Source organism: Scyliorhinus canicula, chromosome 10, assembly GCF_902713615.1.
Source record: "Scyliorhinus canicula chromosome 10, sScyCan1.1, whole genome shotgun sequence".
NCBI lineage: Eukaryota > Metazoa > Chordata > Chondrichthyes > Carcharhiniformes > Scyliorhinidae > Scyliorhinus > Scyliorhinus canicula.
Window position 1 is genome coordinate 46,791,809 of NC_052155.1, and position 26,802 is coordinate 46,818,610.

At 45.0% G+C, this 26,802-nt stretch overlaps 1 long non-coding RNA gene across 1 annotated transcript; it reads right to left on the reverse strand.

Annotated features, from left to right (window-relative positions):
* Positions 1–1,920: 1,920 nt before the first annotated feature.
* LOC119972925 lies at positions 1,921–26,802 on the reverse strand. The gene is made up of 3 exons (XR_005462175.1): positions 26,682–26,802; positions 17,433–17,543; positions 1,921–2,146 (listed from the first exon to the last, which is right to left on the reverse strand). It is a non-coding gene; the product is annotated as an uncharacterized LOC119972925 (long non-coding RNA).

Consider the following 26,802-nt stretch of genomic DNA (forward strand, 5'->3'; position numbering starts at 1 on the left):
GGGGAGAATGTGGAAACTCCACACGGACAGTGACCCAGAGCCGGGATCGAACCTGGGACCTCGGCACCGTGAGGCTGCAGGGCTAACCCACTGCGCCACCGTGCTGCCCTGACATTACATTCACTACTGATTATTGTTTATTGTTGGGTGTAAATTTGGGAGAAAATGTGAAAAAGGAGAATAAAAAAATATCTTAAAAAAAGAATACATCACCATTGGTTCAAGATATTCTCATTTGTGCATAGGATTGTTGTTCGTGGAGCTTGGGGTTCAAATCTTTTTGATGTTGCTGTCTAGATATTGCATAGGGCCAGGTTCAAAGATGTACGAGCTGGTTGCATAATATGGACGACTAAGTTGTGTGTAATTATCAGACAAAGCTGTGGTTGTAAAGTGTATCATACCGAAACCTGAGCTTTCGAAGGGCTTTATAAATAGAGGCACCATGAACAAGTACAAGAAGTTTTTACAAACTTATATAAACAGTTCGCCCCCACTCTGAGTATGGCTCCCAATCTTCAGACTCAAAAGGATATGTGGGGAGGGTCAAAGTGGGGGGAATGGTAAGATGAGGGGTCCAGAAACAGAAGAAGCACCAGGGCCCAAGATTTCTCATCCTGGCCTTGCAAGCAAGCTACTGGCAAACCATGGGTAGCAGCGTACACCAGTGCAAGTCAGAAGAGAAACTGGGGGAGATTATTTGCAGGAAATAAAGGGAATTTCAGCCAAAAGTTCCCTGAAATGTAGAATCCAACGCTAACTGCCAGCAATTTCTCAAATGCAAGAGGACAGGCAGCTTCAACTGAGAGCTGGCTGCTTGAGTCGCCAGCTCATTGAGTATTATAGCTATATATAGCTGCAGGGCTGCCTGCTCCAAGTCAACGAAGCTGTGTATTTTTAGACTACACCTGCAGACAAAGCAGTATCAGTAAATGTAACCCAGCTCATCTCCAGGCAAGAAATCAATAGCCCACAGTACCATTCCAGGCAATTGCTGGACTAGAATATCTTAATGGCCACCGATTAAGCAATGGAGTTATTGCAGACTCAGCTCAGAGAGTAATCTTGGATTTCTTTAAAACATTGTTTGAATGGAAGGCAGACATCGGCTCCTTAGGCTGATGGAAGTAACTCAAACATCAATAAGGTGACCTGTCGATAAATTATTTCTCCGTCTGAAAGTATTGACGGTCACTTATTCTTTTTGAACTTTGCATGGTACACTCTACTTAATGAGTAGCTTCTTAAAGGGATGTTCACCCAAAGGGATACATTTTCTCAGACAGATGAATGGGGAAAAAACAAAGCTGGTGTTACTGTTTTGATGGCTGTAGTTTTGCACATCAATAAAGATTGAAACTTCTGTTCAGCATGTGATCATCCAAATGGCTAACATGTTCATAACAAATAACCTGTCCATAACAAATTCTTCTCTCTGCTACCCGTTTAATGGAGCAGAAATCACTCTCATTAAATTAGTGGGATGAGGAACTGTGTCACGCACTCATACAGAAACACATGACAGTCATGTCTACCATTTATGGACTGCAAGATAGCGAGGGACAAAGTTGCATTTTAGAGAAGTATAGGTTTTACAAGTTAGTGTTCGCAGAAGGGAGTTCTGGCCATATTTGTGGAGTTACAAATTATAACAATCTGCCTCATTTGCCACTGACACACTATTCCATCCATTCATTTTTCATGTTAATGGTTGCACATGGCTTTCCACAGACAAATTTCTGAAATATGCTCCCGCCATGCGAAGCTTTGTGCAAAGAATGTAAAATTTTATAATCTACCCTGATAGCTCCAGCATGGCTTTCCGCACAGTTCCAAAGAGGTGTACATTTAATTCATCGTAGGCGCACATAAACAAGTTGCAGTGGAACTGTGTCCAATGTTGGCTTCCAAAGCGGGCACTTTACTTGGGGTGAACAGGCACAAGAACCACTCAGCACTTGTTTGCCCAAATACTCAGGTGCTCACCTACCTGGAGTAGAGGGATTGTCCGGACCCACCTTTGAGCCTATCCTTGAGCAGGGGATAAGGGCTGGGACATTGTTCAATTGGTATCTGATTTAAACTTGAAGTCTCCTGGGGCCCAGGTGGTTGTAGATATAGGGCTAAAACGATACATTACTGAGGCCTGTAGGATATTAGAGTTAAATAAAGGAAAGAATTTCATTTATACAGTGAATTTTAAGTCCTCAGAGTGTTCCAAAGTATTTGACAGTCATTCAACAATTTTTGAAGTGTAGTCCCTGCGCTGTGTTGGAAACACAGCAGTGTTCTCCAGCTGTGGATTCTATTCAGTTTCAGACTGAGGCATATTGTTGCTACATAGCGTGACCTTTCCATTGCATTGAACCGTGCTGTACCGGGCATTAGAGTGGAGGCTTCTGGCCATTTATTTCCTTGTCGTTTGTGGATCTTGCTGTGCCATTTTTCTGCCATTATTTAGTAACTATACTTCAAAAGAGGGCGGCATGTGGAGCAGTGGTTAGCCCTGGGACTGCGGCGCTGAGGATCCGGGTTCGAATCCCGGCCCTGGGTCACTGTCCGTGTGGAGTTTATACATTCTCCCCATGTCTGTGTGGGTTTCACCCCCACAACCCAAAGATGTGCAGGTTAGGTGGATTGGCCACGCTAAATTGCCCCTTAATTGCATAAAAAATAATTGGGTGCTCTAAATTTTAAAAAAAACTATACTTCAAAAGTATGGGCGGGTTTCTCCAGGCTTCCAGACGCATGTTTCCCAGCAGAAGGGGGTGGTGCACCATTCACTGGTGGCGGGATTGTCTGCTCCCACCGCTGTCAATGGGAATTTTTCTTGAAGCCACTTGATGCCGCCGGGAAACCCACAGGTGGGAGTGTGTTGCCGGCAGAATCAGAGAATCCTGTCGCCAGCGAACAGCCGGAAAATTCCAGCCTTTATCATTGTCTGGAAGAAAATTTGGGAATCATGACTCCTTCTTTATATAGAACAGCAATTTCCAAACTATAGGACACACATCCCTGCAGGAATATGAGTCAACTCTGGAGGCAGGCAGAGGAAATTATCTAATGACGGATTCTCTTGCACATCCCCTCCAATCCTGCACACTCACTCACTCACTTGGCTCCCTCAGCTTTCTCACAAACTCCTTCCCCCTCTCTCATGTGCTCCCTTCATGTAATCTCACTCACACACTCTTCTACTCTTCTCTCTTCATTTACAGTGCATGGTTTCTCAGTAAAAGTAGACATCGCTTGCAATCTTAGAAGAGAGCCCTGAAGTCTCGGTGTTTTCCCAAAAATATGGGCAGGATTGAAGTGACTCGGCTGCACACCAATCAATTTAAAAAAAATATAAATTTAGAGTACCCAATTCATTTTTTCCAATTTAGAGGCAATTTAGCGTGTTCAATCCACTTACCTTGCAAATGTTTGGGTTGTGGGGGCGAAACCCATGCAAACATGGGGAGAATGTGCAAACTCCACAGGGACAGTGACCCAGAGCCAGGATCGAGCCTGGGACCTCGCCGACGTGAGACACACCATTCAAATTTAACCAATTGCCTCATCTATTCCATTGTTAGAACTCCCAAATAGCAAACTGTGTCTGTTGATTACTTTGTTCAGATGACGATTTTAGATGTTCTTGGGATGAATTTTCGAGTAACCCAATTGAAGTGGAAATTTCCTCCTTTGAACTATTTAACTGTTTGCTACCTAATGTTGTTCATGTTTACAAGAAGGTCTCACTCATGCCATCATGCCCCCCTATATGTGAACCCACGCTTCCTCCCACCCATATGGCTCCTCATAAGCCCCATGCTAATTCATAATTCTTCCAAGTCCATTCACCCAGTATAAACTTCTTGTTCCCAGCATGGGAGCTGTATACATGAAGGGGAAATGCAAGAAGACGTATTGTTTTGCCAAATGATACCGAGGTGGACACCAGGAGATTTCCTGGTTGCTTGACAGCATAATAAATCAACGTGATATATATCTGCTCAAAATGAATTGGCATCTTCACTGATGCAGCAAAGTCAATAACTGATAGCATCAGGGGTGGAGTGACACATATCAACGCATTCATTCCCAGTGTGATGTGGTGCAGTGTAGTAGACATAGTGAAGCACTTGTACCCAAAAGCATGCCTACCAACTTGAAAGAAGTCCTCGATAATGCTGTGAAGTTTGTTGACTTTTGTAGTAATCCACGGGAGGCAGGAGTACCGTCACCACACCAATATTTATTTACAATAACGATGTTACAGGAGCAGCTACAAACAGTGCTGCTAGCGGTCCAGTCAACTTAAGACTGGCTCACAAAGCCTACACAGGTGATTATATGGGCCCCCTCAATAAGCTATCATTGAGGGAGCTCATACTCCAATTGGCCAACCAATAAAGCCAATTGGAGTTCATTACAACTTTATAAAACCTTGGCCCCTTGAAGTACAGAATTGTTTTTGTTCTATGTAATGAGATGAGAAGCTAGCAGGTCAGTCCATTGCACTATACAGAGGTTTGATGGCTGTCAAGTGACAAGTTCTTGGGGGTTAGCCCTACTGCCCCATGGCGCCGAGGTCCCAGGTTCGATCCCATCCGGGTCACTGTCCGTGTGGAGTTTGCACATTTGCCCCGTGTTTGCGTGGGTTTCGCCCCCACAGCCCAAAGATGTGCAGGCTAAGTGTATTGACCACGCTAAATTGCCCCTTAATTGGAAAAAATGAATTGGGTACTCTAAAAAAAAATTTTTAATGAAAAGTTCTTTGCACATTTCTTTGAACTTCACTCAAAGGTCAAGTTATTATTTACACCTATTCCCACTCTCTCCCAGCAGGGTGTGGTCTGGCGCTCAGAATTGAGCTACGTATCATGTGGTTGTGGTTGTTGGAGGCAAATCATCTCAGCCCCAGGATATCACAGGATAGTGCCCTCAGTCTAACCATCTCCATCTGCTTTAACAGTTACCTTCTGTCCAACATAAGGTCGGGGACACCACCACCTGAAAGCTCCCATCCAAACCACACAATATCCTCACTTGGCACAATAACGAGCATAGAACAGTACAGCATATGTATAAAGGATATGGCCAATCCTTTACTGCCACTAGTTTCAAAATCTGGAACTCCTTTCTTAAATGCATTGCGGGTGTAACTACGCAGTGAATTACAAGAAGGTACTTACTGGACAATAAATGCTGCCCTTGCAAGCCAGTGTGTCCAGAAAATAACGTACTTACATCATTGGATGTAAATGGTGTAAAGAAAAAGGTTTTAAGATAAACTAACTATCTCCAAGTCACTCAAAGAGCAAAAGAAACCTGATTGAGCCAGTAAAGTGCAACAAACCAAACCGATTACTTTCCCTCAATGGAAAACAAAAGCAGCTGGGTCCACAATACCAATGCCATAAGACTTGTCAATAAAATAACATGTAATGAACTAAAGGTTAAGTTCCAACAAAAGTATTTGGTTGTATTTTGGATCCAAATGTGAACACATTTGCCTGAATTATCAGACAGGATTGCCAAGGTTGTGGTGTCGTCACCTGTGTGAAAAAAAGATCTTCATCCTAACCTAAGAATCAGCTGTCACCTATCATGACAATCATTTTTCACCTATGCATGCACAAATCATTTCCTCCACCACATTAATGGCAATTAGTACTGTTGATCCATTGTTGGATATAGGTGTACAGTATTACCAATTTGCACATTCTGTAAAATGCTTGGGTATTAAAGGGGTTAAAATATTAAACCTAGTAGAGTCTATGGGTAACTGATAGATCTGGAAGTTTGAGAAGCTCTGTTGTAGAGTTCCAGTAACATGGATGCGATGGCAAGATCGAGCTTGGTTATGGTGAACCTTCCCCCATAGTCAAAGTGCCTGTTGGCACTCATTATCATGGCCTACACATGAGTAGCAGACACTTGGGAGAGAGCCCAGAAGCCCATGTTGCACCAGTGAAGAGGGCAGGCCTGACAAAATAAAATCATGGAACTGGAAGATTATCGGAAGTTCAAAGTAAAAATCTTTGCATAAATATAACAAATATTCTTTTTCACTACGGTCACATTTTTATTCGGTGAAATTGAGGAAAGAAATTTTTTAATGTATTAAAGCATTATACAAGATCTGTGCAGTTTTTGTCATGCAAATATCCATCAGACATAATTCTCAAAGGAAATGACACAAAGCAGCTTGCAGGCATATAAAATGAATCCCTTAGCTGGTCCATACCGAGACCCTAATACTGCATCAGCTGAGCAGCACAGTATGTTTCCTTTGATCAGATACTAAACTAAGGAATGCTTTGCATAATATTAGCCTGGGAAGCAATCTTGTGCTGTCTGAAGAGCACAGCTTGAGTTGGCTATGAGAGATTAAGGTAGGTTCATGAAAGTGCTGCTGCCCATAATGAAAAGGCTGGAAACTACCAAGGTAGTGGCACTGTGCCATAGACTGGTGAGGAGTGTCTGCCTCCCCAGCAGGCCAGTGCTAATGGAGTCACGTATGAATCATATGGGTTCACATCTGTGACTTTTTGTGTTACGCTTCAGACTGCTCCGAGCTCACTGACACGCTGCCAGTGATTAAAGAGAAGGCTTTCTTCCCACTTGTCTTGGCTGGAATCAAACGCGGGCTCGGAGGTGAAACCACAACCTTCATGGTTACTGCTCATAATCTTCTAGTTATGACTGCTCCCTTCATCATTTTCCTCCCCTGTTCTTCTAAAAGTCCAAAAACAAAATGGACCTTGGTTCCACAGATGATTCCAGACAAGGTGAACAGTCTGTTTATGAATGTGGAGGATAATGAAGACAAGCTCCAGAATCCACGCGCAGGCACCTTTTAGTGACTAGGGCCAACAAGGGAATTCTGGAGTATTTTCACACTTGGTGGTCGGTGAGGTCAGTTATACTGGGCCACCGGCAGCCTGGCTGAATGCCTGGGATCATTAGTGTCCAGGTGGAGGGACTGGAAAAGCTAGAGTTGTTCTCCTTGGAGCTGAGAAATTTGAGAGGAGATCTGATAAAGGCTTTCAAAATTATCAATGACTTTGGGTGCATTAACAACAACAACAACTTTTATTTATATAGTACCTTTAATGCAGTAAAATGTCTCAAGACGTTTCTCAAGTGCGATATCACACAAACATTTGACACCAATCCAGAAACGGAGATGTATTAGTATATGGGTAAGCAATAGCTTGGCCAAAGAGGCAGGATGTAAGGAGTATTCTAAAGAAGGCAAGAGTGGAATGGAATTGGAACCTTTTAGAGAGGGAATTCCAGAGCTCAGGGATGAAGACACAGCCGCCATGGAGGAGCCATTAAAATAGTGGATGTGCAAGAAGCCAAACTTGGAGGAATTGAGAGATCTTGTAGGTAATGGGTTGGTGGAAATTACAAAGATAGGAAGGGATGAAGCCATGGAGGGATTTTAAAACAGTCTTATAATGAAAGCACGGCCAGACGTAGAGCCAATGTCGGTTTAGCAAGCAGAGGGATGATGGGTGAATGGGGACATAACGTGAGTTAGTAAAGGGCAGCAGAGTGTGGATGAGTTGGTTTATGGAGGGAGCAATATGACTCACCCAGAAAGCACTGGAATAGTCAAGTTGAGGCAGTTTCCGTAGCAGATAAGCTGAAGCCACTGTTAAGTCCAGTGATGCCATGGAGATGGAAGTAGGCTGTCGTGCTGATGGAGCCGATAGGTGGTTGGAAGCTCCTCTCAGCGTAAAATACAACAGCAAAGTGTTTGTCTCAGGCTCAGACAGGCGCCAGGGAGAGGGATAGAGTTGCTGTCTGAGGCACAAAGTTTGTGCTGTTGACCACAGACAATGGAGTTGCCCTCACCAAATTTTAACAGAGGAATGTTCTATTCACCCAGGATGCCAGACAGGCAATGTGACAAATTAGAGATTGTGGAATTATAAGGAGAAAATGTTTCTCGTGGCAGAAGTGTTTGTAACGAAAGAACACGGGTTAAAGGAAAAAAAATACAAAAGAACCATAGACAAAATTAGGTAATTCTTTCTAATATCTGAAAAAGCATGGAAGCAGATTCAATAGTAACATTTAAAGGTGAAACTTAAAACGTAAAGAAACACAGGTCCATTCAGTGTTGTATCATTCTAATAGTCTATGGTTCTATGATTCTAGGTGGCTGATTCTCATTAGCTACTGGGGAGAGTTAGTTGTAGTTTTACTGAACATGTTTTGGGCACCACAGCATAGTTGTAACATTAAAGCCGGGCAGGGGACAGAGCATGAATCACCAGGATGATGCCAGAGATGGGGAATGATGTTCTAAGTAGTGGATTTGTATACTAGGGCTTGCGCCAGGGAGCAGAGAGTACTAGGAGATGGATTAATGAAGGATTTAAAAAACGCTGTCCTTCAGATGAATCGCTAAACCGAGCCGCTTGTGGTTATGGATGAAAGTAAAAGATCCCATGGCACTCTCTTGAAGAAGGGCAGACGATTTCTTGTGTCCTGGTCAACATTTATCCCTCAGGCAACATCAGAAAAAACAGATCATCTGGTTATTATCATGTTGCTGCTTGTGGGAGTTTGCTGAGTGCAAATTAGCTGCTGTGTTCCCTACATTACAACAGTGACTACACATCAGAAAGTACATCATTGGCTGCAAAGTATTTTGAAATGTCTGGTCGGCATAAGAAGTGCTCAATAACGCTTACTTTTCTTTTACTTTAGGATGACACTTCAAGGAGGAGTGCTGCAATGTTGAAAGGACAGTCTTTCAGGTGGCACATTTAAAACCCTGGACCAGCAGTTTGTCTGTGCGGATGGATATAATATCGCATGTCATTTTTCACAGAAGAACATGGAATTCTCCTATGCCGTGGCCAATGTTCCTCCCACAGCCAACAGCACTAAAGAAAATAACTTAGCTGGTCATTCCTCCCATTTCCTGTGGGGCCTTGTCTCAGGCAAAATTTGGCAGCTACATTTAGCTGCATTCAGACTGACTGCACTTATAAAGTAATTAATTGTGTGTAAAATGAAATGAGACACTTGCTCTACAAGTGCAAATCCCTCAACTTTGAAGAGACAGCAACTTGCAATTTTGCAGAAAAGGAAGACTTGCATTTGTATTGCAGAGTTCACAACCTCAGAATGTTCAAAAGTGCTTTACAGTCAGATTTGAAATGTAGGCATTTGTGTTGTAAGAAATGCAGCGGCCAGGGCAGCATGGTGGCACAGTGGGTGAGCCCTGCTGCCTCACGGCGCCAAGGTCCTAGGTTCGATCCAGACTCTAGGTCACTATCCATGTGGAGTTTGCATGGGTTTCCCCTTGTTCGTGTGGATTTCGCCCCCACATCACAAAGATGTGCAGGATAGGTGGATTGTTCACGCTAAATTGCCCCTTAATTGTAAAAAATGAATTGGGTACTCTAAATTTATTTTAAAAAGAAATACAGCAGCAAATTTTTACACAGTAAGATTTGATTACTAATGTGATTTTCAAAAAACCAGATAATCTGTTTTTTGTAATGTTTGTTGAAGAGTGAATAAGATGTGGAGATGCCGGCGTTGGACTGGGGTGAGCACAGTAAGAAGTCTTACAACACCAGGTTAAAGTCCAACAGGTTTGTTTCAAACACAAGCTTTTGGAGCGCAGCTCCTTCCTCAGGTGAATGGAGAGGTATGTTCCAGAAACATTTATATAGACAAAGTCAGAGATGCTGGACAATGCTTGGAATGCGAGCAAGATGTCACTGGCAGAATTCACTTTTTGTTCTTTGAAAGCATACTATACAACTTGCACAACTATCTGAAAGGACCTTGGATAAATGACTCCTCTCAAAGGCAGCACCTCCAAATCTGCGGCCATCCACCAGTACTGCACTTCAGTGTCAACCTAGATTTTGTCTGAAGTGGAACTTGGACTTGCAAAACCTTCTGACTCAAATGCAGGAATACTACCACTGACCCATGCTTAATAGCTAACGCCGTGCCCTTTATGTTCTCCAGTTCTCCAACAGTGCTTCGCAGTCACTTCTTGAAGTGTGGAAAATATTGGTCTCCAGTCAAGTTGCAAAAAGCAAGTCAACAAATAGGATGAATAATTAGTTATTGTTTTGACGGTGCTTGGGTTGTAGGAAGATATAGGTGGGATGGTCAAATGAGCGGATAAGTGGCAGATGGAATTTAATCCCTGAGAAGTGAGAGGTGATATACTTTGGAAGGAGTAATTTAATAAGGAATTATACAATGAAAGGTCTGACACTGGGAAGTTCCGAAGAACAAAGGGACCTTGGTGTGTTTGTCCATAGATCGCTGAAGGCAGAAGGGCAGGTTAATAGGGTGGTGAAAAACGCATATGGGCTCCTCACTTTTATCAATTGGGCATAGATTACAAAAGCAGGGAGGCCATGATGGAGCTGTATAGAACTTTGGTCAGGCCACAGCTGGAGTACTGTGTGCAATTCTGGTTACCACATTATAGGAGGATGTGATTGCACTGGAGTGGGTGCAGAGAAGATTCACCAGGATGTTGCCTGGAATGGAACTAAGTTATAAAGAGAGGTTGGATCAGCTTGGGTTGTTCTCACTGGAGCAGAGGAGACTGAGGGGAGACCTGATTGAGGTGTATAAGATTATGAGGGGCATGGACAGGATGGATAAGGAACAGCAGTTCCCCTTAGTTGACGGGTCAGTTACGAGGTGACACAAATTCAATGTGAGGGCTGGAATGTTTAAGGGGGATTTGAGGATAAACCTTTTTAGCCAGAGAGTAGTGACGGTCTGGAATACACTGCCTGAGAGGGTGATAGAGGCGGGATGCCTCACATCCGTTAAACATTATCTGGATGAGTATTTAGCATGCTATAGTATTCAAGGTTATGGCTAAGTGCTGGTAAATGGAATTAGGTGGGCACAGGGCTTTTCATGCGTCAGTGCAGACTCGATGAGCCGATGGGCCTCTTCCACACAATAATATTCTGTGATTCTGTTGGAAATGGACATTAGAAGAGCTCCCAGGACTTTTACAAATTGTGTCATGGGGTCTTTTATGTCCAGTTGATGTGTGTCAGTTTGCCGTGTCTCCCACAACCAGCATCTCCAATGATGCAGTGCTCTCTTTCTTTTGTTACCTTACTGTAGTGTGTTTGGTAGCACTACTGTATGTAGCATGCGTTACTGTCATGAGAATGTCGCTTTAAGAAATGTTTGGCGCCGTGGCCGTTCCCTCCTACGAGGTATACCACGAGTCCGGTGGTGGCGGCTACCCTCAAGATTTGGGGGCAGTGGAGGCGACATAGGGGAGAAGTGGGGGGCTCGATGGAGGCTCCGTTAAGGGGGAACCATAGGTTCGTCCCGGGGAACATTGATGGGGGATTTCAGGGTTGGCACAGAGCGGGCATCAGACAGCTGAGGGACCTGTTTATTGATGGGAGGTTTGCGAGCCTGGGGGAGTTGGAGGAGAAATTTGGGCTCCCCCTGGGGAACATGTTCAGGTATCTGCAGGTAAAGGCATTTGCTAGGCGGCAGGTGGAGGGATTCCCTTCGCTTCCCGCGAGGGGGGTGAGCGACAGGGTGCTTTCGGGGGTCTGGGTTGGAGAGGGGAAGATATCTGATATCTACAAGGTTATGCAGGAGGCGGAGGAGGCGTCAGTAGAGGAGCTGAAAACGAAGTGGGAGGGGGAACTGGGGGAACAGATCGAAGACGGGACATGGGCTGATGCCCTGGAGAGGGTTAATTCTTCCTCCTCGTGTGCGCGGCTTAGCCTCATCCAATTCAAGGTGCTGCACCGGGCCCACATGACTGGGACGAGGATGAGTAGGTTCTTTGGGGGTGAGGACAGGTGTGTCAGGTGCTCGGGGAGTCCAGCGAACCATGCCCATATGTTCTGGGCATGCCCGGCACTGGAGGAGTTCTGGAAGGGGGTGGCGAGGACGGTGTCGAGGGTGGTGGGATCCAGGGTCAAGCCAGGATGGGGACTCGCGATTTTTGGGGTTGGGGTGGAGCCGGGAGTGCAGGAGGCGAAAGAGGCCGGTGTGCTGGCCTTTGCGTCCCTAGTAGCCCGGCGAAGGATCTTGCTACAATGGAAGGATGCGAGGCCCCCAAGCGTGGAGACCTGGATCAATGACATGGCGGGTTTCATTAAGCTAGAGAAGGTCAAATTCGCCCTGAGAGGGTCGGTACAAGGGTTCTTTAGGCGGTGGCAGTCTTTTCTCGACTTTCTGGCTCAACGATAGGGTACGGGGACAGCAGCAGCAGCAACCCGGGGAGGGAAAAGGGGAGGGAAAAGGGGAGGGAAAAGGGGGGGGCCGACAATGACTATGTTTGTTTATTTAATTTTAATATTTTTTAAGTTCTTTTGTTGTTCATTAGGGTTGGGGGGGTGGGGGGATGTGATACATGCGCCGATATGGTCTGGGGGTGTCACAGTTATTATGGGTTATTTTGTTGCATTTCATTGTTTGTCGTTATGTTTTATATTTTCTGTAAAATATTCCAATAAAAATTATATTAAAAAAAAAGAAATGTTTGCTGCTCATGTTACTGCAGTGATGTCAGAGTGTGGGTGGAGCTGGGCTGCCTGTCAGCTTTTTACTTTCATTTTAGGCTGTTTGCTGCAGGGGTGTTTTAGTTTCGTTTTCAGTGTTGGAGCTGAAGCCAGACAGAGCAGGGGTACTGTCGATCTCGCTGCCATGAAAAGACTATCTCTAGATCATTTGGTGAATTCAAAAATATAAATGTTTTCAGTCGTGCCTTTAATCTGATGTGCTTCTGTTAAAGGTTATGTTTTTTGTAAGTCTTCTGGATGTAAAAAGGACAGCGTAAGCATTACTTAGTGTTGTACTTTTTGGGAGTTGTATTTGAATTAATAGTTGCTAAGATGTTCACCGTTTGTTTTAAAAAGGTTAACTTGAGTTCATGAGTTCATAGAATAAACATTGTTTTGCTTTAAAAAATACTTTTCCATTTCTGCTGTACCACACCTGTAGAGTGGGCCATGAGCTCCCCATACCACAATCTAGTAAAAGTTGTGGGTCAGGTGAACTCCATGATACACTTTGGGGTTCTCTAAACCTTGGCTCATAACAATCCAATTGCGGCAGCGGCTTTCTGCACCTTGACAAAGAAGGCTCGACGTTGTCCAGAGGTATTTAAAGGTTTATTGAGTAACAAAATTTAACAACTGCATGAGTTCTTACTTTAAGATCAATACCAGTAGAAAGGTTACAACTTTTATATGCAATAGCTATGTCTGACCACACTGTAGCCCTGAGCTAGATCTATGCTCCTGCTCTCGTCACAGTCTAATGACCAAGAGAGGCAGAGAGCCACTTGCGTCTGCTTTTATGCCCGCCAGTGCTGCCCCCTAGTGATCTTTCAATTTCCCATTAACCCCTTATGTACATAACCATGTACAGATCACTACATTCTACATCGTGAATTGGCCGGGGAACCATACAATTGTCTGACTTAATTAAAGCAGCCTGGTCAAAACGGCATGAAGGACAGGATAGAAAGCATCAAGGATTACCATACTGGTTTACATGTCACAGAGTAGAAATTAATTGGGGGAGGGGTCACAGGGCAATTTGTTGGAGAAAACTAGAATTGATTGCTATGAGCTAATTTCTTTAGCTGAGAGATCTGAAATCACAGTACATTTAATTGAACTTAAGAGCCCTCTTCATCAAAATGCTTCATAAATCTCATTTTGAGCTCGCTTGAAGATATGCCGGGAAACATGCAGTCCAGATGGAGAAAGTTCTGCCTCCACTTTTTTTTAATTTTAGAATACCCAATTATTTTTTTCCAATTAAGGGGGAATTTAGCGTGACCAATCCACCTACCCTGCACATCCTTGGGTTGTGGGGGTGAAACCCACGCAGACATGGGGAGAATATGCAAACTCCACATGGCCAGTGATCTGGGGCCGGGATCGAACCCTGGACCTCAGCACCATAGGCAGCAGTGCTAACTATTGGGCCAACCTGCTGCCCGCTATCTCCACTCTTAACTGAGTAAACTGATGCCAGTGATGCTAAAACTAGTCTCAGTTTATCAAATTCGATGATAACACAAATTAGATGCAGAGTGATGCTCCTTTTCTTTTATTCCATTAAGAATACCCAAAACGAGGGCAGCACGGTGGCCTAGTGGTTAGCACAACCGCCTCACGGCGCTGAGGTCCCAGGTTCGATCCCGGCTCTGGGTCACTGTCCGTGTGGAGTTTGCACATTCTCCCCGTGTCTGCGTGGGTTTCGCCCCCACAACCCAAAAATGTGCAGAGTAGGTGGATTGGCCACGCTAAATTGCCCCTTAATTGGAAAAAATAATTGGGTAATCTAAATTTATAAAAAAAAAGAATACCCAAAATGGTTAGATATTAAATTAGATGTAGATTAGTATTAATTATTGCTTTCTCAAGCTCTGATATTGATTGATTGATTGATTGTCACATGTACCGAAGTATAGTGAAAAGTATCTTTCTGCAGCTAAGGGAATGTACACATTACATACATGGTAGACTAAAAGAATAATCAACAAAGTACATCGATAAATAGGGTCAGTACAGGGAAAACTCCCTCGGTACAACCCTATAAGATATCAATTGGACCAGTTAAAACATAGGTTATAAAAATAAAGGAAACCTGCACCGATGTATCATCTTTTATATACTTAAGATGTGCCAAGGCACAGTACAATCAATAAATTACTTTTTGAAATGTAGTCAGTGTTGTTTATACTGTGCCATCAAGGACACACTGAACACACACACAATGGACTAAGTGCAGAGTAATGGTCCATCAATACCATCTGGAAAAATATGTCTGAATCTTAAACTCGGAAGATACACCAAAGTGACAACTCAATCTCTCACATACACTGCTCTTATAATAAGAAAAAATTACATTCATTTAACTTCTTTCACAAGTTCAGGGCCAACCAAAGCACTTTGCAATTACTTTTGAAGCAGTCATTGTTGATGTGTTGGGTACTCTGGATCCGTGGAGACTGCGTTCACCTCAGCAGTAACACCCATATAGGCTACCAACACTTGAAATAGTACAACACTATTTTATTAAGCTAGAAACTGTTGAACATACTTTCACCGTGGGTCGACACTATGTTAGATTAAACTAAAGATCTATGCCTATCCTAACCAGTCTATGCACTCAGCACATGGTGAAGATCTGTGTTTTAAGCTGTGAGCTCTGTCCTTCTGAGAGGCTGCATCCCGAATGAGCGGGAAAACTGATGCCCTCTGTCTTTATAGTGAGTGTGCTCTAACTGGTGATTGGCTGCGGTGTTGTGTGTGTTGATTGGTCTTGCTGTGTGTCAATCAGTGTGTGTGTCTGCACCATGATATATTGGTGTATATTATGACAATTGTTGTAATGTAGACAAACATAGCAATCAATTAGCTCATTGGAGATGAGTGTCTTTAACACAGAGATAGATAGGTTCTTGATTAATTAGGAGATCAAAGGTTATGAGATGAAGGCAGAAGAATGGGGATGAGAAACATATCAGACCTGATTGAATGGTGGAGCAGATTCGATGGGCTGAGAAGTCTAATTCTGCTCCTATGTCTTATGGTCACACAGTAAGATTCAACAAAGAGCATGTGAGATAAATGGCCAATTATTCAGTTTTAGTGGTGTTGATTGAGGGACAAATGCTGAATAAGGCATTGGGAAGACTGTCAGTCAGTCAGAGCATCAGTTTCATTTCTCACCCAAAGGACAGTGCCTCCGGCAATGCAGCACTCCCTCAGTGTGGATGGAACTTACCGATCACAGAGGGAAGCCATTCAGCCCATCATACCTTTTCTGGCTCTTTAATCTTCCCAGTCCCACAGAGTTGAGCTCAGAGGTGAACACGATGGAAATTTAGATATAAGAGCGTTGTGTGAGATTATGCAATTTGGTAGGAAGAATGGAGGCATATACTATTTTCTAAATGGGAAAGGCTTAGGAAATCAGAAGTACAAAGAAGTCCTAGTTCTAGATTCTCTTAAGATTAACATGCAGGTTCAGCCGGCAGTTAGGAAGACAAATGCAATGTTAGCATTCACGTTGAGAGGGTTAGAATACAAGAACAAGGACGTACTTCTGAGGCTGTATAAGGCATTGGTCGGACTCCATTTGGAGTATTGTGAGCAGTTAAGGGTCTCGCATCTAAGGAAGGATGCGCTGGCCTTGGAAAGGGTCCAGAGGAGGTTCACAAGAATGATCCCTGGAATGAATAGCTTGTCATATGAGGAGCAGTTGAGGACTCTGGGTCTATACACGTTGGAGTTTAAATGGATGAGGGGGGGATCTTTTTGAAATTTACAGGATACTGCGAGGCCTGGATAGAGTGGACGTGGGGAGGTTGTTTCCACTTGCAGGAAAAACTAGAACCAGAGGACACAATCTCAGACTAAAGGGACGATGCTTTAAAACAAAGATGAGGAGGAATTTCTTCAGCCAGAGGGTGGTGAATCTGTGGAACACTTTGCCGCAGAAGGCTGTGGAGGCCAAATCACCGAGTGTCTGCAAAACAGAGATAGAAAGGCCCTTGATTAATAAGAGGATCAGGGGTTATGGGGAGAAGGCAGGAGAATGGGGATGAGAAAAATATCAGCCATGATTAAATGGCGGAGCCGTGTAGTGATCTGTATATCTGCTTGTATGTAAGGGGTTAACATCTGTATTGTGGTGCTAGACAACCACTAGATGGCAGCACCAGATCCATGTATATAAACTGCACTCAGAGGAGATTCCCACCTCTTCGTATCAGGAGTGGCTAGTGAGCAGAGTGTTAGAGATATAGCTTAAGTGGCACGTGTAGTTAAACATTATTTATACTTCTACTTAGTTACCTAATCATCAGTTATAGTTGTAGAGAAGTGAACAAACTCATAGATATTTATATTCATTATTCAATAAATGTTATTTGCTTAATTTGAAGACTGATAATTTTACTAAACTACAACCATCAGACCATTCTGGAAGTAAGCAAAAGAGTAACAACGTATTACTATCACATAATATAACAGGTCGAACTGCGTAATTCTGCTCCCGTGTCTTATGGTCTTATGGGTCAGTGGTCTGGCGTGTTCCCACCTCTGGGTGATCTTGCTGGAGGGAAGCCTCAGGGTCCCGCTTGTGATGATATGCATAAGGCAAGTTTGTGCATGATATTATGCATGACCTCTGACCATTAGCTGGCAGTGTAAACCCATCACGTGACCCTGTGGTCTGGGAATTGGGAGTAGGTCGTGCTGGAGGATAGACGTATTTTGCAGTAGTTCCAGAATACTTAATTAGTGTTAGTAGTTAATTACTTTATTTATCCTAGTTATCTTACCAAGCAGTTGCGCTACAATAAATCATTTAAACTAAATGTTCTGTCGTTCATCGTTCACTTCGGCCAGTCTACAGAACATAACACCGCTCACCTTCTTTGATTGGATAGCACGGGCAGCATGTTAGGAATCCTCCTCCTAGAAGACTGTGGTGTGTTGCCGAAATGTAGTCAGAGTTGTCTATACTGTGCCATCAAGGACACACTGAAACACACACACATTGGGCTAAGTGCAGAATATAGGTCCATCATTACCATCTGTAAAAATATCTCAACCTTAAACTCAGAAGGTGGAAATGGTCCTGCCGTGCATTTATTCTTAAAGGGTATAAGATTCTTCCCTAATCTTACTCCCCTACTCATCACCTACAACCCTGTACATTTTTCAATGTTGTCACCAGATCAAATTCCTAGCGGCAGTGGTGTATCTACCACATGTACTGCAGCAATTCAAAAAGATGGCTCACCACTACCTTCTCAAATGTGCAATTTACAACAAATGCTGGTCTTCCCATCGCTGGCCCCATGCCATGAAAGAATTTTTAAAAGATTTTTTCTAATTCCCTTTTAAAAGTTACCATTAAAACTGCTGACCACCACCCTTTCAGGTAGGGATTCCAAGTCATAGTAATGTGATGCATAAAAAAGCTCTCATCTCCCCTTAGTTCTTATACCTGTATAAAATCTGTGCTGGTTGGTTACTCACCCTCCTGCTCAGTCAACCTATCTACTCCTTCAATGAAGTAATGGAAAGAGTTGATGAACTTACTGCATTGATGTTGTGCATATGGATTTTCAAAATCCATCCGATAAAGTACCACGGGTGGGATTCTCCGTTGGCCGACGCCGGAATCGGGGCGTACGAGTGGGCGGAGAATAGCTCCCGGTGCCGAAATCGTGGCAGGCGCCCATTTGACGCCAAATCGCGATGCTCCACCCCCTTGAAAACGGCGTCATTGTGATGGACGCCGCGCGTAGTTGCAACCCCATTTGCATCTCATTAGCGGGCTCACCCCCGGTGCTCCACAGCGCGGCCCATGTGTGCCCTCAACAATTGTGAACCTGTCGTGGTGGCTGCTGAAAGAGAGAGAGAGAGAGAGAGAGAGGGAGTACGGACAGTGTCCAACACCGCCATACTTCACCGACAGTATGCCGCTGGCCAGGGGGCTTTGCCAGGGCTGGGGGGCCGGTGGGGGGGGGGGGGGGGGTGGAAGTAGTGGGGGGTGGCCAAGAGGTGGGCTGTGGGGTCAGCGTGGACGGATACGCAACACCATTACTGCAGTCGGCAGGGCAGCCATGCTGCTGGGCATGCTATTGACAGCCCGCTATAAACCTGGTGCCCTGGGTCGATCAGTGTGTGGGGGTGTATAGTCTGAGTGCAGCTGCAGCTTGTCAGACCTGCGATTGTCCATCATGGACTCAGCGATTCCCGCACTGTCTTTCATGTGTTCTGCTGACGTTAGCCCCTCACCGGTGCGGGTGCGGTGCCATATTTTCTGATATGGAACTCCACGAATCCTCCGTTGGTGTCCGCACTTAGACTCAGGAACAGAGAATCCAGCCCTATATTTTGGACATTTTAGTTAAATTAAAGAGGCAGTGGTTGCATGGACACAAAAACATGTCCAAAGCAAGAGGATTCTGGCAGGGATTTGCCGATATCATGTCCACGTTGCCACAAACGAGTGTGGCGCCGAGCCTAGAGGTGGCGATCTTTGGAGTGTCAGATGACCCGGGAATCCGGGGGGCGAGAGAGGCTGACATTTTGGACTTTGCCTCCTTGGTAGCCTGGAGACGGATCTTATTAGCATGCAGTGACTCAGAGCTTCCCCAAAATTGGGGGTATGGGTTAGCGACATGGCCGGGTTTCTCAGGCTTGAGAAAATTGCGTTCGCCCTGAGAGGATCAACGTTAGGGTTCGTCCGGAGGTGGCAGCCGTTTATTGACTTCTTTGGGGAAAACTAAACTGTTAGCAGATTCAATAAGGGAGGGGGCGGCGGTGTTAGGGAATGAGGGGTAGGGGGAGTTAGTTTAGTTTAGTTTAAGCGGGATCAGCGAGAGGAGATGCAGGAACTTGGGAATTGTGTGTGTAAGCTATGTTGGCGGGGTATGGTTGTTGTTTGGGGGGGGGGTGTTATGTACTGAATTATGTTTACATTTGTATCTTTTATGTGATACAAAAACCATAAATGCCTTAATAAATGTTTGTTTAAAAAAAATAATTAGGTGGTTGTTTTTGGCAGGTGCAGACTCGATGGGCTGAAAGGCCTTTTCTGTGCTGTATTACTCTATGACCTGTAAAAATGGCTATTTGCAGGGCTACTGCGTCTGTGCTTGCTAGCTTTTACTTGTGTGTCCAATTTTCAACATTTGTTCTCATAGAACACCCACCAACAGACAACCTGGAGCAATTATCAGCTGGCTTTTAAACCATGCTTTGCATATTCTAAGTGGGAAGGCAAATCCACAAAATCCGTCTGAGTATTACACAGGGACTCTCTTGATGAAGTGGCCAATATGATCCTTTGTCTCCAGCTTCCTGCCCCTTACCATAAATTTATGCCCCTGGTCATTGATCCCTCCACCAAAGGGAAAAAAGTTTATTCCTGTCTACTCTATCTATGTCCCTCATAATTTTAAACATCTCAATCATGTCCCCCACCAGTTCCCTCTGCACCAAGGAAAACAACCCCACTCTATCCTATCTCTCTTTGTAGCTCAAAGTCTCCAACCCAGGTAACATTCCTGATAAATCTCCTCTGAGCCCTCCTATAATGTGGATTCCAGAACTGCGCACAATACTCCAGCTGTGGCCTAAATAACATTTTATGCAATTCCAGCATAACCTTCCTGCTCTTAAACATTATGCTCGGCTAATAAAAGTAAGTATACCATATGCCTTCTTAACCATTGAATCTACCTGCTCTGCTACCCTAAGGGACCATGTACATGCACACCAAAGTCCCTCTAATCCTCTGTGCTTCCCAGGATCCTGCTGTTTATCCTGTCTTGTTTGCCTTGTTTGCCCTGTCCAAGTGCATCACCTCACACTTATCCGGGTTGAATGCCATTTGCCACTGATCAGTCCAACTAACCAGTCCGGCTATTTCCTTCTGTAATCTAAGGCTATCCTCCTCACTATTTACCATCCCAACAATTTTTGTATCATCTGCGAGCTTACTGATCGACCCTCCTGCGCTCATGCCTAAATCATTTATATAAACCACAAACAGCAAGGACCCAACACTGATCCTTGCAGGACCTCACTGAACACAGGCTTCCGGTCAGCAAAACACCCCTCAACCATCACCCTCTGTTTCCTGCCAGTCAGCCAATTCTGGATCCAATTTGCTGAATTTCCTTGGATCTCATTTGCTTTTACCTTCACTATCCGTCTCCCATGTGGGACCTTATCATCACTTTCTTTGAGCATCTGCTCGTGGCTAGCAATTATGGGAAGGGGTTGGAGGGTTAGGAGGGGAGGGTATAAGAGAGAGAAGATAGTGGGATGAGGGGGATAGATTGTTCAAATAAAAATGACCAACTGTTTGTATGTTATAGCTAAGCCTTTGTATGTAAGAATTTGATAATGTTTCCTTAAAAAACAAAAAGGAGCAATCACATTGCTGGGAGTGTTCTTTAGGCCCCATAACAATCCAAGAAAAATAGAAAAGCTGACGTGTAAGCAAATTTCAGAGAAGTGTAAAAGTAGTGATAGTGGAGAATTTCAACTTCCCCAACATTAACTGTGATAGTCATAGTGTAAAAGGTTTAAAGGGAGCGGAATTCTTAAAATGCACCCAGGTTGGGTGCCAGTGCGTAGAAGGTCCCACAAGAAAGGGGGCGGTCTTGCACTTAATTTTAGGGAACAAAGCCAGGCAAGGGATTGATGTATCAGTGAGGAGAATTTTGCATTGATGATCATAACTCCATTAGATTAAAGATTGTGATGGAAAAGGACAAGGATGGGCTCAAAATCTGGGAGACAGCCGATTTTAGTAACATCTAAAACCTTCAAATTAGATGCTGTAATGCAATGTCGATGTATCTTTTTTTTAATAAATTTAGGTTAGCCAATTATTTTTTCCAATTAAGGGGCAATTTAGCGTGGCCAATCCACCTACTCTGCACATTTTTGGGTTGTGGGGGCGAAACCCACGCAGACACAGGGAGAACGTGCAAACTCCACACGGACAGTGACCCAGAGCCGGGATCGAACCTGGGACCTCAGCACCGTGAGGCGGTTGTGCTAACCACTAGACCACCGTGCTGCCCTGTGTCGATGTATCTTTAATGCAGTAATTCATCATGGGAAACTGCCCTGCAAAGGTAAGTAGATTTTTACATTGACCACCATTTTGGAAGTGTTGTCATGCATTACATCCGAAAGTATCATAATGCATTAAAATCTATCAGTTTCAGGCAATGTAGCTGAACACTTTTTGTTGTGGCAGTTGTAGCCATTATGAATGCTTGGCTGTTTATCAAATCTTAGAATGGCTTTAGCTCAACAGGTGATCTATTGATCCAGGAATGATTGACATGTTTAAGAAGCTGTAATAACAGAATAGGCACTTGAGAATTACAGTTTATTTTCTTTCTAGTATGAATGATAGTGGATTTTAATTCAGGGTTTTATTTGATTATCAGCGGTTTCATTTTTTCCAATGATTTGAAAATAATTCTTGATGCTATCCCATGGCTCCTGAGGACAGTGCGTAGTGGATACTGGGTAAGTGACCATGGAGCGTAGATATGGGCATGGATTAACATGGGTGTAACTTCATAACCATGCTTACTGCCACTGTTCAGGCATTTTTGAAGGTGTTGAATACAGCATCCTCTGAAACTTGTGTTCACCAAAAGGTTCTATGGGAAATACAACTTGTGTTATGATAATGGAGAAAAAACCCTGGAATTATACATGGAAATAGTGGACTTTAAAAGATCTGAGTTTTATATGTTTATAATGGACATGGGCCCGTAGATGGCTGAGATTGTACCACTAACGCAGCGGCGTCTCACGATGTCGAGGTCCCAAATTCGATCCTGGCCCTGGGTCACTGTCCGTGAGGAGACATTCTCCTCATGTCTGCGTGGGTCTCACCCCCACAAACACAAAGATGTGCAGGGTAAGTGGATTGACCATGCTAAATTGCCCCTTAATTGGAAAAAAAATTGGATACTCTAAATTTAAAAAAAAAGAGAATGCACCGCTAGCCACTGACAGGAATGGCTGCTATGGAACTCCTCCCTGTGGTTCGAGACAAGGAATTCTAAAAAAAATCTAAAGATTGATTGCCATCTCTGGTGAAGACAAAAGAACATAATGGCTATTTCATCCATAGACCCTGGGTATAATTTCCTACACTGACTAGTGGACTCCAGATCGAATACGCAAAGGTGGGGGTTAAAAGCTAGCAGAGAGAACTCCTAATGTCTATCTGTGTGTGTGTGGGTGTGTGTGTGTGCTGTGATAAAAGTAGCTGGAAGTTTACCACGCTGAAGATGATACAGTAACTGAGGCATGGTCCCTGCAGAATAGACAGCTTTTGCAGGAATATCACAAACTCTTTCTCTCTGATTGTGAAAGTTGATCAGCCAGCAAAAGAATGGCTATTTCATCCATAGACCCTGGGTATAATTTCCTACAGCTGGAAAAAGAACTGAAATCTCTACCGAGCTACACACCACCTGAAACGAAGAATCAACTACTGGAATCAGCCTGAATCAGCCACATTATCTACTCCTCATAACTCAAGGACTGTTCCGTATAACTTTTATTTATATTTCATTACCATTGGACTCAATTCCTACTTCTAATTCTGATGTGGAGATGCCGGCGTTGGACTGGGGTGAGCACAGTAAGAAGCCTTACAACACTAGGTTAAAGTCCAACAGGTTTGTTTCGAATCACTAGCTGTTGGAGCACTGCTCCTTCCTCAGGTGAATGAGAAAGGAGCAGTGCTCCGAAAGCTTCCACCTGAGGAAGGAGCAGTGCTCCGAAAGCTAGTGATTCAAAACAAACCTGTTGGACTTTAACCTGGTGTTGTAAGACTTCTTACTGTACTTCTAATCCATATGAGTGTTTTACCATTTCTCCTTAACTTTTTAGAAGTTAGTAAACTTACTGTACCTTAACTCAAGAAAGCCTGGTTAAATTGGCTCCTTTTTAAATATAGCTATTGGGTATGCTAAAGGTATCCAAGGGAAAGGGGACCTTTTTAGATTAAACCTTTGTTGCTACCTGCAGAGAGTGGGTTGAAGACATGAGGCCAGTCATATGAGTTTGCAACAATTTTGGGGATATTCCAGACAGACAGTGATAAATTGAGGGATCTCGCCTGGATCACCATCTTTCGGCCGAACCTCACCTGGGGCTGGTCATAACATTTGCATCAGAGGTTCATAGGCTTGATTCCCAATTTGGGCAGGTGGGGGCGCTACAATTGGCTTTGGTGTCCCTGAGTAAAGAAGAGGCAAACCAACCTTCTCCGAATCACTATGCAGCTGATGCAAATGTACACCTGCGACTGTGGGATACGAGTTGGAATGGGCTGGTCCTTTCTGTTTCCCGTGACTGATATTTGTCCATCACTCAATGTAATTGTTTGAAGTATGAAAAATGGCCCACTGGACAAGTTACCAGGGTTGGGGGAAAATTAGATGACCAAGGTTAACAGTTTATCACTGTTGGCAGCCCCACTGGGAGTGGTGGATGCTGTTGGTAATGCCACGAGGCCTTCACCAGGGATCATTGCTGGATCTTTGGAAATGGGCGAGAGGGGGTGGATCGATGGGGGGGGGGGGGGGGGGGGGGGGAGACAGGACCGAAGGTAGAGTGTTGCCGATGAGAGTAGGCAATGGGGAGTCAGATTCAAGGACTAGGGCCTTCAGTGACCCCCCCAGCTTCCCGATGCTGGGTCCCTCAGCCGGGTGCTGAGTTCCTGTCAGCGAGGGACCCCCAGCTGGTAGACAAGGTTTGCTTTCGGGAGGCACGGGAGATCACTGTGAGCTCCTTTAGTTCCCAGTGAGCTTTGGGATAATTGGCTTCAAGTGACTCCTTAATGAATCTAATTGACATTCCGCAGCCAGCAGGTAGGATTCTCACATCAGGCCCTTCCCGTCCCCCATTAAAGTAGGACAATTTACCACCGCCCAGAATTAGTTGCAGGCACTCCTGCCCCATTCTCCTGCGCTCCCCTCCCCCATGCTATCATGCTCGCTCTATGAAATTTAGTTAACATATAGAGTTTACACAGGGGTCAGTCGTGGCTCAGTAAGTGCACTCTTGCTTCTGAGTTAGAAGTTTGTGGGTTCAAGTCCCACTCCAGGATCTCGAGCTCGAAATCTAGATTAACACTCCAATGAAGTGCTGCACAGGAGTGGCATGATGGCACAGAGGTTAGCATTGTTGCCTCAGTGCCAGGGGACCCCAGTTCAATTCCAGCCTTGCGTCACTGTGTGGAATTTTCACATTCTCCCCATGTCTGCGTGGGTTTCCTCCGGGTGCTCAGGTTTCCTCCCGCAGTCCAAAGATGTACAGGTTAGGTGGATCGGCTATGCTAAATTTCCCCTTAGTGTCCAGGGATGTGCAGGTTAGGTTATGGGGATAGGGCGGGGTGGGAGTGAAAGTGAACATAGGTAGAGTGCTCTTTCGAAGAGTCAGTACAGACTAGACGGGTCGAAAGGCCTCCTTGTGCCTATAAGGATTTTATGATCCTTAAAGAAGAGGCAAACTTATGCTACCTCACGGTAGCATGGTGGTTAGTATCAATGCTTCACAGCTCCAGGGTCCCAGGTTCGATTCCCGGCTGGGTCACTGTCTGTGTGGAGTCTGCACGTCCTCCCCGTGTGTGCGTGGGTTTCCTCCGGGTGCTCCGGTTTCCTCCCACAGTCCAAAGATGTGCGGGTTAGGTGGATTGGCCATGCTAAATTGCCCGTAGTGTAAGGTTAATGGGGGGGATTGTTGGGTTACGGGTATACGGGTTACAGGTATACGGGTTACAGGTATACGGGTTACGGGTATACGGGTTACGTGGGTTTAAGTAGGGTGATCATTGCTCGGCACAACATCGAGGGCCGAAGGGCCTGTACTGTTCTATGTTCTATGATTCGAATGTTGGAGGCACTGTGAAATTAGATATTTAGCTGAATCCCTGGGCAGGATTCTTTCAGCCCGGGGCCGGGCAATCCCCGCGACCGGCGCAAATCGCGCCCCACCACCTGGATGCGATTCTCCGCAGAGCAGAGAATCGGCGCCATTGGCGCCAGAGTGGTAGGCGTGGCGCACAGAGGAGGCTGTTCTACATGGCCGAGCGGCCATCACAAAGGATCCGAGTCCTGCCGGCGCCGTTGTAAGCTGCTCTCAGCCGACGGGACCTCAGCATGGAAGGATCCGGGGTCGGCCTAGCGGGGGGGGGGGGGGGGGTGGGGGGGTGGAAACGACCCCGAGGGGTGCCTCCATTGTGGCCTGGCCCGCGATCGGAGCCCATCAATCAGCGGGCCAGCCTCTCGGTCAGGGGGCCTCCTTTCTTCCGTGCCAGCCCCTTTAGCCCTACGCCATGTTGCATCGGGGCCGGCGCAGAGAAGGGAGCCACTGCGCATGCGCGCGTTGGCGCCGGTGCCAGTGCGCATGTGCGGACGTGAGGATCAGCAGCTGGAGCGGTATGGGCCGCTTCAGTGCCGTGCTGGCCCCCTGTAGGGGCCAGAATTGCTGATCCTGAGGACGTGTTGACGCCATCGAGAAACGCGACGGCGTTTCCGATGGCGTCAACACTTAGCCTCAGGATCAGAGAATCCCGCTCCCTATTTGCTGACAACTGAATGTTAAAAGTTCTCTGTTGCTATTTTGAAGATTGGTGTACTTCTCCGTTTAGCCTTCAACTAAAATTATTAAAAACATATATGGTTATTATTACATGGCTGCTTATGATAGTGGTTATTAGGAGCTGGTTTAGCACACTGGGCTAAATTGCTGGCTTTTAAAGCAGACCAGCAGCACAGTTCAATTCCCATACCAGCCTCCCTGAACAGGTGCCGGAATGTGGTGACTAGGGGCTTTTCACAGTAACTTCATTGAAGCCTACTGGTGACAATAAGCGATTTTCATTTCATTTCATTTTCATGGCTATTTGTAGGAGATTGCCTTGTGCAAATTATTGCCACTTTTCAGCAGGGACTGCACTTCAAATAGTTAAAATTTCTTGGCAATGTCCTGAGGAAGGCGCTATTTAAATGCATGTGCTTTCTTTCAGACTGGGCGTGGGGGGGGGGGGGGGCTGTCTGGAAACACAGCAGCAAAGCAGAAATCAGTCCTACGCCAGCCTGCAGCTGCACTCACCCTGAGAGTGGTTTCTCTGAAAACCTGCGAATCAGCAAATAGAGACTGCGCACGGTCCATGGATGTGAGCTGAATTAATGATCACTCAGCTATTTGCCTGAATGACTTCAAGCATGTCAGA